We start from the raw sequence: 21,854 nt of genomic DNA, 5'->3' as shown, positions 1-21,854 counted from the left end.
TATTATTGCAGAAGTAATAAATAAATATGTATCATATTCTATACAATTCACAAAACAGTAAAATGAGAACTCTTCGATATCATAGAAACTAGAGCCAATTGACAGTTTTCCTTGTGATATTTGAATTCAGCACATAAAAATCATTAGGGAATGACTCATTTCATTTCAGAAACAAACAACTTTTGAAAATTTGTTGACCAGTGTAACACTATCACCGCACTGCCATCTGAACAGTCTCCCCCCTCTCCTTCTGTCTCTATCCCCCTTCCCTCATAGATTGTAAGCCCTCACAGGCAGGGCCCTCTACCCCACTGCGCCAGTCGGTCATTGTTAGTATTATATCTATCTGTATATTTTGTTTATTGTATGTAAACCCCCAAATTATGGTCTACCTCAATAATTATTCCCTAATACTGTACTGAAAATATTTATGTTTTATATAAAAGTTATTGTTTTAATATCATTGTTCAATGTTCCCAAATATTTACAGTGCTACATTATAAAAATACTGCAGTACTTTGCACTGGGGGTCAGGAAATCCCCGATTAAAAACAAAGTTAAAAAAGTGGAAGAGAAAGGACGCATTCACACGGGCACAGAGGGGGCGGATTATGGAGCGTAATCCCCCTCACAATGGTCGTCTATGGAGACCGTGAGGCTACTTTTTTCCGTGAGCGGCCACAAGCGGCAAAGAAGTGGCAAAGAAGCGAGCTGCCTTTTACCATCGTCACGGGCAGGGATTCTTTACATTAATAGCAGTGAGACTATGGAACTCACTGCCACAGGATGTGGTGATGACTGTTATCTTGTACATAGGGGGTCTGTATGCCTTTCTTAAATGAAAAATATCACAGATTATGGGAACTATAGTTGTTGGCATAAAATATCTAAGATAAAGAAAATAATCTAGGGATTTAGTCCAATTGCCATATTTGTCATCTACCTTATGGTGTTTCTTACCTTCCTCTGGATCAAATTGGCAGGTTTATAGATTTAACATGATAGACTTTATCCAACCTTATCATCATTATCTGTGTCACATCATTAACGTCTTTTTGCAATATCCAAAGTAATTTAATAACTGGGGTAGTACATTTGTCAAAATGTAATGTAGGGTCCTAAGGCAAGTTTAAGGTGAACAGAAACCTAGTGTGGAAAAGAAGGGTTATTTATCCCATGTGTATTTATGTGCTGTGAACCCAGCCGATGTGTTAATAATATGAAACATAGAATGAAATTATCATGTTTTGGGGTCTTTTTTGAGCGAAGGGCCCAAAAGAGGTGGCGAAAGGTGAATATAAATGTTTATTTTATTTTTTTCATGTTCCCTAAAAAGTTGTCTACCAAAAAATGTGTCATAAATTTCAATTATTTTTAGTTGTAAAGTTAGCCAACAAATAGTTGGTGTAAAGTTAAACTACACATCCAGTATCAGCCACGGGTATAAATGTGGCACATTTTAAAACTGTATAGTCTAAGGTTACTCTGTCTAATTCAGTGTTTCCCAATCAGATGCAGGGCACTCCTAGAAAACAAAATTCCTTGAGGCACGTCTTACAAATAATTTTTATCACAAAAGACAAAAAAAAAAAAAAACGACAGCCTTTAAGCATTTTTCAGAGTACTTTTTGAATTTACAATAGAAACATGGAAACCAGAAGAAAACTGCATGCACAGTGTGAATGTACCATCAAAGCTACACCATCTAATACTTCCCACTCAGCACATATAAAAATTCTCCTTTTACCATCACTATACTCCCTTACTGACCCCCACATAAAATCATGATCTACAGTGGCCTGACATGAAGCATATGTTTCCCCAGTGGTGCAACACAGTGTAATGCTCCACAGTGGCCACTCCAGGCACATAATAATGCTCCCCAGTGGAACTCAAACACAAACATAGCTACATATTGGCCCCCATATACCTAATAATGCTCTGCATTGGCCCCATAACCTAATAATGCTTCCTAGTGGCTCTAAGCACCTAATAATATTACCTATTGGTCCCCAGACATTTAATAATACTGCAAAGGGGCCCCTGATATATAATAAAGCTACCTAGTCATCCTCAGACAAATAATAATGCTCCATAGTGGCCCCCCAGACATCTAGTAATGATCATCAGTGGCCCACCAGACACATAATAATGCTCCCCAACTGCCCTCAGATAAGTAATAATTAGGGTTGAGCGATCGGGTTTGGAAAAGATCGGATTCCGATTGGCGATTGAGTAAATTTCACGATTGCAATCGGAATTCCGAACCTGATCTTTTGTGGCGGGATCGAGTTCAGAGGTTATGTTCCCACAACGCTTGGCTACTGGCCAATCATTGTGGGAACAGCTAACATGATGCCTGAAACTCAGGCACCATGTTAGCTAAGAGGAGTAATTTCATTGGTTGTCGGCAGCATCATCAAACTCCTATATAAGGGCGTTGATGATGCTGATTCCACCATGTTGCTGCACATCCTAGCTAGGGAGAGGAGCTCAGTTGTAGCTAGGGTCAGTGTAGGCAGGTGTTTAGCTGTGCTAGTGATGGTTTTATTAGCTCTGTCCTCAGACTATATATACCTTTGCCAAAAAGGTATACGTTCATTTCTGACAACCAGCGGCTGTCCACATCCAATAGGTAGCTCTGTCCTCAGATTTATATACACCTTTCACAAAAAGGCATCCATTCATTTCTGATAACCAGCGGCTGTCCACATCCAATAGGCAGCTCTTCCTCAGATATATATATACCTTTGTCAAAAAGGCATCCGACCAGACATTATATTCTAGTGGTAGCGCAGGTGCTTAAGATTGAATAGACTGGTGTTTGAATCTTATGACAAAAAAAAAAAAAAAAGGCATCTGTTCATTTCTGATAACCAGTGGCTGTCCACATCCAATAGGCAGCTCTGTCCTTAAACTATACTCGCCTTTGAAAAAAACGTATATCTACCTTTTTTTCTAAAAAACAGAGAGGCTGTTCCCATCAAAAAGGGGAACTCTCCAGTCACTGAACTAAATAAAAACTGCTTTTTCACTTGAAAGTTTCTATTATATTAAAAAATATGCCCCCCAAAATGAAAAAAGTAAAAAGGACCCAACAGTGGTGCTCTGGCCAGTGCTCAACCACCTGCCGTGAAAGGGAAAAAACAGGCGTCAGTATTGCTGATGTGTGGCAAATCCAGTATTCTGAATGCTGATAAGCCAGTCCACAGAGAACTTATTACTTCATATATTGAAGCATCTTCTTCTGGAAGGAATTCCTCCTCATATTCCATTGAACAAAGCTTTGGGTCATCTGCTGTGCAAAATGTTCAATGGGGATCCAGTTCACCCCTTTCTACATTAACCTGTCCAACAAATTTGGCAGAAGCTGAGGGATCTGCTGCATTATTTGATCATTCAATATCCAAGTTCACAGACATACTGCTGTCATCTGACGATGATGAAACACAAATTCCAGATACGGCTCCCTTCACCATCATCCAGGCCAGTCCATGCGATAGTGTGGAAGATTGTTCAGAAGAGCCAGTGGATGATGACTATGTTGACAAACTTGGTCTCCGCGTGAAGAGGATCAGGGAACTACTTCTGATGATGTTCAAGTTTGTTTGCCAGTGCCACCAAAATGTCATCCAATTAATGCAGAAATCCCAGTTATAACACGCACACCAGTAAACGCTACTCCCGCTGGCATTGTGCGACCCAAAGCGCCTAAACGTGCTAACCTGAAAAAGAAAGGCTCCAAACAAACTGTGTGGTTATATTTCACCAAAGATGAAAAAGACCCAACAAGGGTGATATGCAAGACTTGCAAGCAGTGACTTAGCCGAGGAAAGGACACTAGGCACCTCAATACAAATGCTATGCCGAGGCATTTGAAATTTTGCATGCCAATTGCTCCAACATGTTCCTCTCTTTCTGGCTCTAATATTCAGCCCACCCTCCAGCAAGTAATGGAAAGGAAAAAACCTATCCAGCCACACATGAGCGTGCTAAGCTGCTTACCTCCAGCATTTCAAAACTACTGGCCTTGGAAATGGTCCCTTTTTGCTTTGTGGAATCAAAGGCTTTTTGCTCCCTGATGGTCCATGCTGTGCCCCAATATGTTGTACCCAGCCGCCATTACTTTTCACGAAAGGAGGTCCCTGACTTGCAGGAGCATGTCAAGCAACAGTTCAAGCGTGCCCTAAAGCAATCTGTTAGTACATGTGTCAATTTGACAATGAACACGTGGACTAGCCAGCATGGACAGAGTCACTACCTATCTCTGACCGCACATTGGGTCAACATGTTTGACCCTTGTCAAAATGTTGGCAGCAGTTTGTCATCTGTTCTTCCAACCTGAAGGAGGGTCGTTCAGAAGTCATTGGGGGTTCCAACTTCCCCTTCAACAAATTCGGAAACTTCATTTCCTGAGTATTCCGGGGACAGAATGAGTTCCACACCAGAACCTCCACCAAATCATGGGGCTGTAAATGCACCTCATTTGTATCGGTGTGTTAATGGGCAAAGGCAGCAAGCAGTACTGAAATTATTTAGTTTGGGGGAACTGAGTCACACTGCTGAAAGCATCAAAGATGCTGTACTTGCTGAAACTGAGTTATGGTTTTGTCTGCTAGACCTCAAAATAGGCAACGTGATTTGTGACAATGATAGAAATTTGGTGGCTGTCCTGAATTTGTTCCCATTGACACATTTACCTTGCCTTGCTCATGTATTCAATTTGGTGGTGCAAGCTTTCTTGAAACACTATTCCGATCCTGCACCCCTGATTGACAAAATATGAACATTGTGTGCCCATATATGACGGTCCAAGGTAGCTTAATCTCTCATGGCTCAGTTTCAGCGCAAACACCGCTTGCCCATTCACAGGCTCATATGTGATGTCCCCACCAGGTGGAATTCGACATTGCATATGTTGCAGAGGTTTGTCGAAGCCAGCAGTAATAGATCTTTTGATGACGAGATGGGCCCAACGTACAAATGTTGCCTCGGTAAACCTCCATCTTATGGCTGTTGAGTGGGCACAGCTGCATGACGTCTGTTTGGTTCTTCAGTGTCTGGAATACCGCACAAAAGTGGTCAGTGCAAACAACACCAGTGACAGCATGACTGTGCCACTTTTGTGCACATTGAAGGACAGTCTCATAACTTTGGGGGATCAGGTATGTCCAACAGAGGAGGAAGAGGATATTTTCTTGCAAGACAGCCAGGACTTGGAAGACCAACATGGCCAGCATGACTCCAGGGCTGGACGGACCAGGCAATGGTTGGAGACTGGAGTAACAGACTCGAATAGCCTCTGTGGGTACTTATTCAGAGGAGGAGGAGGAGGAAGAGGATGAGGACGATTTGCATCAGGAGATTGATATCACTGTGGAGGAGTCATTCCCGCAGTCCCAGTCAACAGGCATTGTGAGTGGATGGGGGATTCAGAAGAGACTATAGTCAACTTAGATGAGTTGGACAGTGATAAATCACCACCAGGTACATTGGCACACGTGTCATTTCATGCTAAATTGTCTTATGGAAGATAAACGTGTCAAAAACATGCTTGCCGATCCTGAATACTGGGTGGCAACCCTTCTTGTTCCTCGCTTCAGGGATAAAGTTCCAGGCTTCATTTCCATTACACCACAGGCTTATAGGGATATCGATATGTACCATCAAAAACTGTTGGAGGACTTAATGGACACATTTCCTACAAAAAGCAGTGAGTCAAGATCATCTACAACTCCTGCACACCTTTCACAACGCCATGGTGGTCCCAGAGACAGAAGCACAGCCTGTTGCAAGGGAAGTGTGGGCATAATGGATAATGCTTGGCTGTCTTTGTTGAGGCCTACTACAGCAACATTAAATGTAGAGGTGTCAGACCGGAGACAGTATTTTTTTGTTGCAGGTGCAAGACCATATAAAAACCCACATAGACATCTTACCACAAGAGTCTTTTCTGCTGGACTACTGGGTGTCGAAGATGGAAATATGGCCTGAACTTGCCCAGTATGCCCTGGGGTTACATTCCTATCCAGCAGCTAGTGTCTTTTCTGAACAACTGTCGATCACCTGAGTTTAATAAAGATGAACGAGACCTGGATTGAGAAGGGCTATAACACAACATTAGCATTATAAAGAAATCAATGTTGTTACAAAATGTCTCATCGATTTTCTGTAGCTCCTCCTGCACATAATTTTTTTTTTTAGGTTACAATTCTTCGGAGGCTCATGTGTTTCAATTTTTGGACTCCATGCTGTGTAGTCATGAAAATATTATATTTCACCGGCTATGCCTCCTTTGGAAGAGGTTGTTCATGTGACTGAGGCTCATATGCTTCAATTTTTGTACTCCACGCTACTGAAAAAACTTTATTTTAAGGCCTATGCTTATTTGACTGAGGCTCATGTGCTTCAATTTTTTGGACTCAATGCTGTGTATTGATTAAAAAAACAATGTTTTATGCCATTTAATTGTTCCCTTGCTCTTTCTATGCATTCTAAGAACTTGTATGTATTTTTTGGTAACTTTTTTTAGCTTTTAAAAAACGATCTTAGAAAAAAAAAATCCCATTGTCTTGCATTAGGATCGGAATTGGGATCGAGATCAGGTTTGAATTGAAAAGATCGGAAATCAGATTTCAAATTCGATCCTGAAAAGTCAAGATCGACTCAACCCTAGTAATAATGTTCCCTAGTGGCTTTCACACTGTAACTCTACCATATAAGTAGTTCCTACAAGTCTCTGCTGCTTTCCCCCTTTTGTGTGCAGACATTACTAGTAGATGCCCGAACGGTGGATCAGAATGCATTCTAAAGACGCAGATGTAGTTTAAAGAGGACATGCTGTCATTTTTTCAAAAGCACATTATATTTATATTGATGTCTAAATCTCTTATCTCTTACATATATAAAAATGAGTTTCTGTCTGTCTATCCTCAATGCGTGGCAAAATGACTGGAACAATCTTCATCAAAGTTGGCACACAGATACGTCAGGTGTCCGGAAAGGTATTAGACTGGGCCTCTACTCTGTCTTGAGCGTACCATTCTGGAGATACAGTATTCCCAAAACAATGACCGGCATTAGTCAATACAAACCTGCAAGTCTTTCACTCATATTCCAACTGCCATACACACGGTCACTCCACATGCAAACAGCATTACTCCAGGTGTATCCAACACTGATATCCAGCACTGATATCCAAACTGAGATACTCGCATCAGAGGATTAGATACACAGCTCAGCACATAGTGTCACACATCAGAGGATTAGATATGTTAGATATACAGCTCAGCACACAGTATCACACATCAGAGGAATAGATACACAGATCATCACACACCATCACACATCAGAGGATTAGATACACAGCTCAGCACACACCATCACATATTAGAGCTTTACTCGAGGTTTCCATAACAAACCAGCCATTTTTCTTCACTACTGTAGTTCATCTTTAACCGGTTAAGGACCGGGCCCAAAAGTATGTTAAAGACCAGGCCTTTTTTTTCAAAACTGACATGTGTCACTTTAAATGGCAATAACTTTGAGACGCTTTAACATAGACAAGTGATTCTGAGATTGTTTTTTCGTAACACCTTGTACTTCATGTCAGTAGTAAATTTTGGTCAGTATGTTATGTCTTTGATTATTAAAAAATATGAAATTTGGCGAAAATTTGGAAAAAAATGCAGTTTTCAAACTTTGAAATTGCATGTCTTTCAAATAGAAAGTCATACCACCCAAATTTTTTCATAAATATAATTAACCATGTCTTTCATTTATGTAGCAATCAAATTTTAATCACTTTTTTCAGATATTATAAGGCTTACAAATCAAGCAGTAATTTTCAAGAATATTTCCAAAACACATTTTTCAAGGGACCAGTTCAGTTCAGAAGGGAAATTGAAAGGCCTCTGTAATAAAAACCCCCATAAGTCACCCCATTCTAAAAACTGCACTCCTGAAAGAATCCAAAACAGCAGGTAGAAAGTTTTTTTAACCCTTTCAGCATTTCACAGCAATTAAAACAAAATGGAGGTCAAATTTACATTTTTCAATTCCTATCACTAATATATTCATTTAGCCCTAGAATTTACACATTTACTAAGAGTTAAAAGAGGAAATGCACCCCACATTTTGTTGCACAATTTCTTCCGAACACGACAATACCCCATAAGTGCTGTTACCCTAATGTACGGGCACACAATCGCTCTCAGAACGGATGGAGCGCTAATTGGATTTTGTAGGCCAGATTTTGATAAAATAGTTTGCAGGCACCATGTCCCATTTGCAGAGCTCCCAAGGTGCCAAAATAGTGGAAACCCCCCAAATGTGACCCCATTTTGGAAACTAGACCCCTCAAGGAATTTATCAAGGGGTATAGTGAGCCCTTTGACCCTACAGGTGTCTCACAGATTTTTTTACCATTTAGACGTGAAAATGAAAAATTACTTTTTTCATAATAAAATGTTACTGTAGCCCCAAATTTTTCATCTTTACAAGGGGTTAAAGGAGAAACTGCACCCCATATTTTGTTGCACAATTTCTCCCGAACACAACAATACCCCATATGTGCTGGTACCCTAATGTACGGGCACACGGTCGCTCTCAGAACGGATGGAGCGCTAATTGGATTTTGTAGGCCAGATTTTGATAAAATAGTTTGCAGGCACCATGTCCCATTTGCAGAGCTCCCAAGGTGCCAAAACAGTGGAAACCCCCAAAATATGACCCCATTTTGGAAACTAGACCCCTCAAGGAATTTATCAAGGGGTATAGTGAGCCCTTTGACCCTACAGGTGTCTCACAGATTTATTTACCATTTAGACGTGAAAATGAAAAATTACTTTTTTCGTAATAAAATGTTACTGTAGCCCCAAATTTTTCATCTTTACAAGGGGTTAAAGGAGAAAATGCACCCCATACTTTGTTGCACAATTTCTCCCGAACACAACAATACCCCATATGTGCTGGTACCCTAATGTACGGGCACACGGTCGCTCTCAGAACGGATGGAGCGCTAATTGGATTTTGTAGGCCAGATTTTGATAAAATAGTTTGCAGGCACCATGTCCCATTTGCAGAGCTCCCAAGGTGCCAAAATAGTGGAAACCCCCCAAATGTGACCCCATTTTGGAAACTAGACCCCTCAAGGAATTTATCAAGGGGTATAGTGAGCCCTTTGACCCTACAGGTGTCTCACAGATTTTTTTACCATTTAGACGTGAAAATGAAAAATTACTTTTTTCATAATAAAATGTTACTGTAGCCCCAAATCTTTCATCTTTACAAGGGGTTAAAGGAGAAACTACACCCCATATTTTGTTACACAATTTCTTCCGAACACGACAATACCACATATGTGCTGTTACCGTAAAGTACGGGCACATGGTCGCTCTCAGAACGGATGGAGCGCTAATTGGATTTTGTAGGCCAGATTTTGCTAGAATACTTTTCAGGCACCATGTCCCATTTGCAGAGCTCCCAAGGTGCCAAAACAGTGGAAACCCCCAAAATATGACCCCATTTTGGAAACTAGACCCTTCAAGGAATTTATCAAGGGGTATAGTGAGCACTTTGACCCTACAGGAGTTTCACAGAATTGGCCCAGCAAATTGGAAAATGACATTTTTTGCTATAAAATGTTGCTTTAACCCAAAATTTTGCATTTCCACAAGGGGTTAAAGGAGAAAATGCACCCCACAATTTGTTACGCATTTTCCCCCAACTACAGAAATGCCCCATATGTGGCTGTAAAGTGATGTATGGGCATGCTGTGAGGTCCAGAATGTAAAGATCGCTATTGGGATTTTGGAGGGCAAATTTAGCTGGAATATCTTTCAGGCACCATGTTGCATTTGGAGAGCCCCTGAAGTGCCAGAACAGTAGAAACACCCCAAAAATGACCCCATTTTGAAAACTAGACTCCTCAAGGAATTTATCAAGGGGTATAGTGAGCACTTTGACCCTACAGGAGTTTCACAGAATTGGCCCAGCAAATTGGAAAATGACATTTTTTGCTATAAAATGTTGCTTTAACCCAAAATTTTGCATTTCCACAAGGGGTTAAAGGAGAAATTGCACCCACATTTTGTTACACAATTTCTCCCGAACGTGACAATACCCCATATGTTCTGGTAATCTAATGTACGAATGGATGGAGCGCTAATTGGATTTTGTAGGCCAGATTTTGCTAGAATAGTTTGCAGGCATCATGTCCCTTTTGCAGAGCCCCCAAAGTGCCAAAACAGTGGAAACCCCCAAAATATCACCCCATTTTGGAAACTAGACCCTTCAAGGAATTTATCAAGGGGTATATTGAGCACTTTGACCCTACAGTTGTTTCACAGAATTGGCCCAGCAAATGGGAAAATGACATTTTTTGCTATAAAATGTTGCTTTACCCCAAATTTTGCATTTCCACAAGGGGTTAAAGGAGAAATTGCACCCCACATTTTGTTACCCAATTTCTCCCGAACGTGACAATACCCCATATGTGCTGGTACCCGAATGTACGGGCACACGGTCGCTCTCAGAACGGATGGAGCGCTAATTGGATTTTGTAGGCCAGATTTTGCTAGAATAGTTTGCAGGCATTCAATAAGTGCTTTAGCATCTTCTTAGAGTATCCAGATTTTTTGTGAAATGTTGAAAAAGATGCAAAAAAATGTAATTAGTATTTTTGTTCCCCAATGTATTCATCTAGGGGTATAATTTAGGGAATTTAGAGTTTATAACAATAGGAATTTGCAGGTTTATGCAAAAGATGGGGCTTGGTGGCAATCACAAAATTAGAAGTGGAATTTTCTGGGGAAGAGATCTAATAATGAAGAACAGTGTGGTATCTCTCAAAGCAAGGGACAATACACAGGCCTGGTTTTGAGGGGCATGAGGGACAATGGTAACGGGTATCTCTGCGTCGCCCATTTTTGGTGCAGACACGGCATTTTTTTTGCGCGTTAGCTCGTGTTGTTGTGGAGGGAAGTAGACTAATAAAATGCCTTTCAGTGAGTCGTTTGACATCTTCAGACTGGGGGGTCTCTATGGGGTCCTGAGGGTCAAAAAGGAGGTTGTGAATTATTTTTTCCTGGAAATCCAGATATTTGTCGGTGCCTCCCTTCTTTTTATAAAGTAAAAAGGCATTTTGGATTCCAATTTGAAAGAGGTAAATGGCCACTTTTTTATACCAGGTTTTGGTTTTTCTTTTTACTAAATAGGGCTGTAAGATTTGATCACTTAAATCCACCCCCCCCCCATGTGTTTGTTATACTCGGACACACTTATTGGCTTATGCTTGTCTGCTGTTGCCCCTCTTTCCCTCACTGCCACTGTTCCTGTGGGGTGTATTGTGCTCAACAAATAGACATCTCTCCGATCTCTGTATTTCACCGCCAACAGCTCCTCACAAGAATAAGAACAGGACTCCCCCTTTTGTATGCCCTTCCCCACTAGCTGCTGCGGAAAACCAATTTGGTTTTTGCGCATGGTTCCACATGCTCCTGTGCTTGCACAATGCAAGTGTCTAAATAGGGCCACACCTGAATAGAAGTTGTCACAATACAAGTGGTACCCTTTGTGTAGCAGGAGCTGCATTATCTCCACCACTATTTTACTACTGATGGGAAAATTTGGGGGGCATCCTGGGGAATTAATTTTTTTATCTCGTCCCTCATATATTCTGAAGGCGGCGGTGTAGCCAGAACTGCTTTCGCAAAGCTTATATAGCTTTATGCCATATCTTGCCCGTTTGGAAGGGAGATATTGGCGAAAGCTCAGTCTACCGTGAAAACTAAGGAGGGATTCGTCCACACTGACGTTTTGCTCTGGGGTGTAATGTTGTAAAAAGGAGTGGTTCAAATAATTTATGAGGGGTCTCAGTTTGAATAACCGATCACGGTTTGGATCATCACTTGGGGGGGCCTGTGAATTATCACTGAAGTGAAGGAACCTCATTATTCGCTCATAGCGAAGCCTGGACATGACTGCCGAATATATTGGGGTTGACTGTGCGGGACTTTTTGACCAATATGATCTGATTGAGGGCTTTTTTACAATACCCATATTTAGGGTGAGGCCCCCAAATTTTTTCATTTCCACCAGATCTGTGGGTGTCCAATCTTTGGCATGGGCAGAGGAAGGTTTTTGGGTTATGTACTGGGTGGCATATAAATTCGTTTGAAGGACAATTTCATTGAGGAGGTCATCGCTTATAAATAAACTAAAATAATTCATGTGGGTAAATTGGGAATCATCCACTGTTATGCCAGGAGATGCAGTAAATGGGTGGACTCTAGGGGCAAAAGATGGAGCAGGTGCCCACTGGAGGGAACGCACATCAATTAGTGGGAAAGTGTCACTGTCTGCTGCCGCACTGCTAGTTCCGGCACCTTCACCATCTGAAGAGTCAATGTCATCAGGGAGAACGTCCCCTGAAGACAAATCTGAAATGACACTTGTATTGTCATTTTCATTGTCTGCAAATGTTTCAGTGTCAGACGCATCTGATGCATCTGACCAAAGAATGGCGTATGCCTCCTCACTAGTATAAAACCTCCTCGCCATAATGTCACTGATTGCGAGCCCTCTTTGGTAGAGTGGCTGTAAAGCGCCGCAGAATATGTTAGCGCTATACAAGTCACAGATATATATATATACCTATATATATATATATATATATATATATATATATATATATATATATATATATACCTATATGGTGGGTATATATATATATATATATATATATATATATATGTATATATATATCTAAAATTTATACGGTAGATATATATATAGTGCTAGAGAGCTGATTATTGTGAGCCCTCTTTGGTAGAGTGGCTGTAAAGCGCCGCAGAATATGTTAGCGCTATACAAGTCACAGATATATATATATACCTATATGGCGGGTATATATATATGTATATATATATATATATATCTAAAATTTATACGGTAGATATATATATAGTGCTAGAGAGCTGATTATTGTGAGCCCTCTTTGGTAGAGTGGCTGTAAAGCGCCGCAGAATATGTTAGCGCTATACAAGTCACAGATATATATATATATATATATATATATATATATATATATATATATATATATATATACCTATATGGTGGGTATATATATATATATATATATATATATGTATATATATATCTAAAATTTATACGGTAGATATATATATAGTGCTAGAGAGCTGATTATTGTGAGCCCTCTTTGGTAGAGTGGCTGTAAAGCGCCGCAGAATATGTTAGCGCTATACAAGTCACAGATATATATATATACCTATATGGCGGGTATATATATATGTATATATATATATATATATCTAAAATTTATACGGTAGATATATATATAGTGCTAGAGAGCTGATTATTGTGAGCCCTCTTTGGTAGAGTGGCTGTAAAGCGCCGCAGAATATGTTAGCGCTATACAAGTCACAGATATATATATATACCTATATGGCGGGTATATATATATATGTATATATATATATCTAAAATTTATACGGTAGATATATATATATATATGGTGCTAGAGAGCAATTTATTGTGAGCCTATAGGGTACGGTGACTGACACTTTCTGTAAAGCGCCACAGAATATGTTAGCGCTATACAAGTGACAGAAATATATATATATACCTATATGGTGGGTATATATATATATATCTCCCTATCTAGCTCTGATATACACAGATATATATATATATATTTATTTTTTTATATATATATATATATATGATCTATATATAGATTTGGGGATAGGGGATTAGGAATTAGGGGATCGATGGGTTTGGGGGCAGGATCGGGCAGTGGAAACTGTGTATATGGGTGTTTTTTAGCAAGCAATGTCTCAAGTCTCTCTCCTTCTTCTCTTCTCCTCACAAAGTAACAATGTGTAAGGAGAAGAGGAGAGGGAGGAGACTTGAGACGCTGCCTGTACTGTAAATAAAAGAGATCGCTGTGACTTGCTGTCACAGCGATCACATGACCGGGGACCAATCAGATCGGTCCCCGGCATCTTCACCAAGTCCCGGGCTAGAGGTAGGGGCGGGACTGTTACCAGGGGGGGGCGCGATCTGCTCCGAAATGGCACCTAAAGACCGGACGTATTTCGACAATAGTCCGGTCTTTAGGTACCAGCACATGAGGCCGTAAATTTACGTACGGCGGTCCTCATGTGGTTAAAGAGGTAGGGTGCTGTGGATGACACTGTTACACAAGGTCACATTCACACAACTTTATTCCAGGTAACTATAACAACTGGTTGCAGGTTTTTCACTGATATCCAAACTGTGATACACATGATGCTTATGGACACACACAAACAACATATAAAATACACCAGTGCAAAACTGGGCAATTCTTATGGGGCCACTACACAAGCAAAAATGAAATATGTCTGTGCGAAGCTGGGTCCTCCTGCTAGTTATTTGATAAAAATTGTGATACAGCAGTATACTAGACATAAAACAATACATAGTACAGGGAAGGGAAAGTAGAGATTTGGAACTAAACTGATCTACTTCTTTGCGTTAATTCCTTTTATTGCAAAGAGAAGGTATAACACCCACATCCCCCCCCCCCCACATTCCTCTGAGTGTTTAAAAGGTCCACATGAAAAGGATTGCAACAACATTTCAATAGCATTGGTTTCCTCACAGCAACAAGACACATATGAGGCAGTATTAATGTAATGAAATTATCGCTTTGTACCTCAGAACTCTAACATTTAATTTGCGTACTATATAAAAGTAATGTTCCTGAGAGTTAACAGGTTAAGAATTTTGTGTCTTACTCATGCACAATGCACTGCACTGCTCTAAGCATATATATATTGATTCAATGGACCAAGGCCTGTCCTTGGCTGGAATCTGTCTTGAAATTGGCTCACTACTCTAGATCGTGTCTCTCCAAAAGGTGAACAGTAATTACATTTTCATCATAAATGAGAAGACTTGCCCAGTCCTCACTGTAAATAGGAAGATAATCAGTATTAGCAGAGTCTAATGGTTCCGCGGCTTTCAATTCACGAGCCTGACAAATGGCCAGACATTTTGAAGTTTGAAAGTCACTGCAAAGAAAAGGATGTTTTTTGACAATAAGCTTAGATAGACAGATCCTTTGTTATATACTGTATTATATTGACAGGCTGGTAAACTCATGGCATTGTATTTGCATTACAGCTAATATTCCTTTTAAGAACCCTCTTCACCCAGAAAGAAAAAAACATTTGAGGGTATGTAGATAGCAATTTTTATGTGCTATCTATAAAAAAAAAAGGTGTCTTCATATGCTGTAGAAAGAAACTTGGTCTCTCTGAGGCTCCAAGGCCTTGTGGCGATTGCTACCTCTGCACCCCCCCCCCCCCTCCTCCCGTATGGCTACTCCCCTACTCTCAACATGATAGAGCACTTAAAAGACTCCAGTTACTAACATAACCTTATTAATAGCAAAGCTGAATCCTTCCTTGCCAGAAAGGTCAAGCAGGCATCTCTTAAATCCTGCAAAGCCTATCTGTTTGACAGTCTGCAGATCTACACATAGTTCTACTAAACCTTTTCTTTGTGGACTTGTTTTCTATGTGGGACATGTGTCCCTATGTATTTACTATTTTTATACTTTTTGCTGATAAAATTTCAGTAAACATGTATTGAACCATAAAATGAAAATAATACCATTCCACTGGTACAAACTCCAATCTCAAATCACAAAATATGACGCTAATTGCTCTCCCCTATATTGGAAAAGTTGGGAATTATATGCGCATTTGGGATGACTATTCTATAGTGAAAAATGTTCATAGTTACACAGTATATGTACTGCCAACACTGACTCACCAACACTGACTTCCCCCTTTTTAGATCTCACTGATCTTTCTATATTAATTAAAATGGTCGGCCAGATTCTATTAGTGGCCAGATTACTCATGGCTGTAACATGGAAATCAACTAATCCACTTACGACTAAAGACCTGGCTTCCCTGGTCCAATTTAAACATTGCATGGAAAAATGTTTGCTTCCAGAACTCAATGCTCCGATAGTCATATGGCCCACTTGTCTTGTAGTGTTGTTGTTTGCGCTGTTAAATTTGAATTTTCTTTTGGCATTTGTGTGATCTATTTATTCTTTCTTCTTTGGCCAAGGTTCCATATTTGTAGTTCCATAAGTCAAGGACATTACAGTTACTAGACATTAGATACTACTTAGTTATTATAATACTCTAATGGAGTGTGAATAAAGAATTACACCTTTCAATGATGTGAACTTTTTGGTTCAGAAAGTAAACTCATGCAGTGTCTCAAGTGAGCAGTACTACAGGGTTTCTTGATCACCTTATCATGGTTTAATATTGATTGACCTGATTGCCCAAAATGCAAGTCTCATTTCATTATTGTCCCTCACCTCATGACATCTGACCCCTTTTACTGGAACAAGGCAAAAGATAAAACTGGTTCTTAAACACTGATATATATATATATTATTGTCAGGGTCTGGGGTTGCTAGGTGGGGTGGCATAGACACAAAAGTCCAGTTCCTTTAGTCCAAAACAAAGATAGAGTTTATTTTCACTCAAAAAGGTAATGCAGCAACAAAGGGCAAAAGAGTTTCTGCAGAAAAATAGACACAAGTTCTCTGATCTACCAGGGCGTACACACCTGATAGAGTACCATGTAGAGACAGAACCTGGGAAGAAAGTAAACCTCAAACCCTGCAGAATACCGGAGACACGTAGGGAGGTAGTGTCAGCTGAGGTTAAACGTATGCTGGAGTTAGGTATAATTGAGGAATCCAAAAGTGAGTGGTCTAACCCAATTGTATTGATACCAAAGCCTAATGGTACTTGGTGGTTCTGCAATGATTTTAGAAAATTGAATGAAATTTCGTATTTTGATGCTTATCCCATGCCCAAGGTTGATGAGCTGATTGAAAAGTTGGGTAATGCCAGGTACATAACCACACTGGACCTGACAAAAGGTTACTGGCAAATACCTTTGTCTAAAGAAGCCAAGGAGAAAACTACCTTTGTTGTTCCAGAAGGGCTGTTCCAGTACAGGGTTATGCCATTTGGTTTGCATGGAGCTCCTGCTACCTTTCAGAGGTTGATGGACAAGATCTTGCAGCCACATCGTGACTACGCAGCGGCTTACCTGGACGATGTAGTCATTCATAGCCCAGACTGGGGAAGTCATCTCTGTAAGGTGCAGGCAGTACTGGACTCCATAAGCAAGGCAGGCCTTACTATCAACCCTGAGAAATGTGCTTTAGGGCTGGAGGAAGCCAAGTACCTGGGCTATGTCATTGGCAAAGGGGTAATAAAGCCCCAAACATCTTCATGGAGTTTGTATGTTCTCCCTGTGCGTGTGAGTTTCCTCTGGGAAGTCTGGTTTCCTCTTACAGTTAACCAATGCCAGTTAACCAATGCCTAATGAAAAAATAAATAAATAAATAAATAAATAATAATAATACATTTTATTTATATAGTGCCAATATATACCGCCGCACCCTACAAAATAATAAAATCTTAAGTCAAAATAAATTCCCACAGTAACATACCATGCCATATATTTCTCTGAAAATTTGAAAATTTATACGTCAGGACAATAAACTGTAAAAACACTAGTTTTCATGTGTCCTATTTTCTCCTGGGTTTTATTCTACTGGGATTGACTTTCATGAGGTCTGTAGGTCTCACAGCCGTGCAGACACTGCTCAGTAATTTCCTCTTTATAGTAAAGAGGGCAATTTGAACCACCACAGGCTTATAAGGGATTATGTCCTTTGGAGCACAATTTATTCAGGCATGAGATGACTACAAAATATGTAAGGCTTTCCTTTATTATTAACCTGTTTATAATTGTTATAGAAGTCATGTAGTGTATCTCACTCACAGATGAGAAAAACAGTGTCAAAAAGACAGGATCACTTGTAAATAAAGTACAGATATTTATTGAAATAAATAGAGACAATAACACACAATATTCAATGATATATTAAATATGGGAAGGACCAATATGAAATATATACCATAGTATGGGAGGCTAGCATGATGTAGTATAATGGTGGTAAGACTGAGCTGGGTCATATATAAAGAACTGTGCAAACAACATGCAATCAGCTAAATGAGCCAAAGTACCACTAATATAATGAGCCTACCCAGCTATGGGCGCTCCATAGCTGGGTAGGCTCATTATATTAGTGGATTATACTCTGTTCTGGGTCCTTATACTTTTCACCATTGGGTTGTATTTTTTACTGTGGTTGTATGTTATGTGCTACACTTTACCACTGGTATTTTTATGGTACTTTGGCTCATTTAGCTGATTGCATGTTGTTTGCACAGTTCTTTATATATGACCCAGCTCAGTCTTACCACCATTATACTATATCATGCTAGCCTTCCATACTATGGTATATATTTCATATTGGTCCTTCCCATATTTAATATATCATTGAATATTGTGTGTTATTGTCTCTATTTATTTCAATAAATATTTGTACTTTATTTACAAGTGATCCTGTCTTTTTGACACTGTTTTTCTAACAAGAAATATATACCATAGTATGGGAGGCTAGCATGATATAGTATAATGGTGGTAAGACTGAACTGGGTCATATATAAAGAACTGTGCAAACAACATGCAATCAGCTAAATGAGCCAAAGTACCATAAAAATACCAGTGGTAAAGTGTAGCACATAACATACAACCACAGTAAAAAATACAACCCAATGGTGAAAAGTATAAGGACCCAGAACAGAGTATAATCCACTAATATAATGAGCCTACCCAGCTATGGAGTGCCCATAGCTGGGTAGGCTCATTATATTAGTGGTACTTTGGCTCATTTAGCTGATTGCATGTTGTTTGCACAGTTCTTTATATATGACCCAGCTCAGTCTTACCACCATTATACTATATCATGCTAGCCTCCCATACTATGGTATATATTTCATATTGGTCCTTCCCATATTTAATATATCATTGAATATTGTGTGTTATTGTCTCTATTTATTTCAATAAATATTTGTACTTTATTTACAAGTGATCCTGTCTTTTTGACACTGTTTTTCTATACTGTATAGTGGATTTACTTTTTCAGCCTTATTTGCATTTGTGTTTTCACTCACAGATGGTAGCATGGTGCATTATATTGTTCTATTGTATGGAGGGGAAAATTGTACATGTTAATACATATAGAATTAGACTAAAACATACATCTATTAAGAAAATAAATCTCATGGCTGTTTACTAACCTTAAGAGTTTCTAAACTTAACAGGGTTATCAATAATAGATCTACAACAGCACAACTTCCAGTAATGTTCACATTTCGAGAGCTGTGCTTCTCATTCACCATTCACTCATGGGGAGACAAACACATCCAAGTGGGCCCCCAACTCAAAAATACCAATATTATCACTATATAGTGACAGTAAAGTGGTAAATACCGACTCTACACAGGGCTCTGCAGACCATTTAGGTGAATACAGCACAGAAAACATTTAGTTACTTACAGGTGACACCTCTGACTATAATCATACATGTTTCATCTCCTCTATCAGGACGGCCATGACCACTTGTCTCTGTTACTGTTAGTAACACAGACATCTTTGGCTCCACACTTTTTTAGGCACTTGACCCACATTGTGCATACCTACATAAAGTCTCCATCCTGGTGCTGCCTCTAATCATTAAATATATAATAATATAATATAATAAAGTCCCTGTGTGACTCACATGTTATCATATCCACCTGTTCTGGAAAGCAGACATCTTGGCTGTGCTCACAGTTCCTTGTAAGCACAGGCCTGAAGTGCTTGTGTATAAGTTAGTTAGAGCTCAGCTCATCATTGAACAAGGCAATAATTATGGGCTGCTCAACACCTTCGAAGTGCACCCCACATAGTACTGACACCTCATTATTTCCCAAATCCCCCAATTGTCACAAGTTGTATCCTCCAAAGATAAGCATAGAAACATAAGGCATTAGCTAATATGCTTTTTCAATAAACTATGTTTTTAAACAAACACATGCGTGTATCTGATATAATAAGAAAATATTTTTCACATATTAAGAACTTATAGGAATGGAACATGTTCTATATGACAGTGCACAAAGGCTCTAGTACTAGGACACCCAGTCTCCATGCAGAGGGTGACATTACAGTATACAATACAGCACTGCTTCCAGAGAAGAATAATTCTGTATATCTGAAGTCTGATGGAACATACCACAGTTAGACAGAATGTGACAAAAAGACCCTTTAAGTCTCTATATGATATTGAAAGGATGTGAGGATACATTAGAGACCATGTTATGATTCTTTACCAAATGTAGCTGCAAAATGACCATGTGCATGAGCCCTGGAACCTTTGGGTTTTCTTTGGGTCAAAGAAAATACGCATATGTTACTACAGTCGGCGCTTACTAATCTGTACTGGGTCTTTACTAGCATTAATCCCTTCCCCCCCTGGTTGGCGCGGCATTTTAGCCGGCACTCCAGAAGGCTGGGGAACGATATGCTAAACACTATTTAGAGTCCCTTGCAGGATTAATATTGTGAGTTAGTCCGGCTGTAAAGGGTCAAAGAAAATACCCTTTTTTTTTATTATAGTCGGCGTACCTGTCTGTACTGGGTCTTAAACAGCATTTAACCCTTCCCCCCCTGGTTGGCGCGGCAGGTGGCCGGCACTCCAGAAGGTTGGGGAATGATATGCTGAGAATTACTGAGAGTCCCTTGCAGGAATTAGATTAAGAGCTAGTCCGGCTATATTTGGGAGTTAGTGTGATTGGACACTTGTGTCATACTCTCTCCCTGGTATCAAGTTGTGTCCCACAAAAAGGTGTGTGTTGTTTGTGCTAAAGTTTTAATAGCATACATTAATAAAGGTTATATTTTATCATTTTTTAATCCTATTTTTGAGATTTGATCAATCTCTTCAGAGAATATAAATGGATGCTTACCTTCACTAGTGTGTTTTTGTTTCCTAATAGAATGGATTAAATTTTTGAATAGTTGTGACAAATGTGTTAATAGTAATAATTATTATTCCAAATATACAGTAAATACAAATCCCTGATAATCCTCCTTAATTGTTTGTCCAGGAATTAGATAATCCCCATGGAAGCCAGGGAACATGTAACATAAATAATACCTCATACTCACCTGTCCCCAGCTCTCTGTTGTCTGTTGTGAGTGTACATTCAGTCCTTGTGCCATGTCCTTGTCCCCTGAAGTCCTGTGTACCATATGACCACTAAGACCACCAATAGCCTCAGCAGTGGCTAGTATGGAACCAGTGATGTATGTGAGTGATGTCACCAGTCCATCTGTAGCAACCAATGAGGCCTGTGATGTGGGTCACATTACTTCTAGCGATGAGGACAAGGCACAAGGACCAAATGTACACAAGTGGTGGACAATGTTTTCTTTATGTCACAACTTTCAATTCCTGAACAACCCCTTCGATGAGCTGTATAAACATTGATGATTATCTTTACTACCTTTTCTGCACACAACTATTTTATTATTATTATTATTATTATTATTATTATTATTATTATTATTATTATTATTACATTCTCCTTCCATCTACAGTTTTATTTCATGGAATCATTTTGACTTCTAATTTATAATGGTACTACTCCTCATACTGTGAGAAAACCTTAAGCCTCCATTCACATAAACCGCTTGGTTTCTTTTTTTTTTTTGGCATTAATGCATAATATGAACCCAGCCAAAGCGCAAAGTGACTTGTGCTGTTTAATTTCAACCTACAGCATATCAATTACGATAAGGCTTTTCCCCACAGCTTTGAATTGTTGAACCCGGTGGTTTTTGCTGTAGGT

The sequence above is a fragment of the Leptodactylus fuscus genome, chromosome 1, assembly GCF_031893055.1.
Source record: "Leptodactylus fuscus isolate aLepFus1 chromosome 1, aLepFus1.hap2, whole genome shotgun sequence".
NCBI classification, from domain to species: Eukaryota; Metazoa; Chordata; class Amphibia; order Anura; family Leptodactylidae; genus Leptodactylus; species Leptodactylus fuscus.
The sequence above is the reverse complement of the archived record's forward strand: the minus strand, read 5'-3'. Positions refer to the sequence as shown.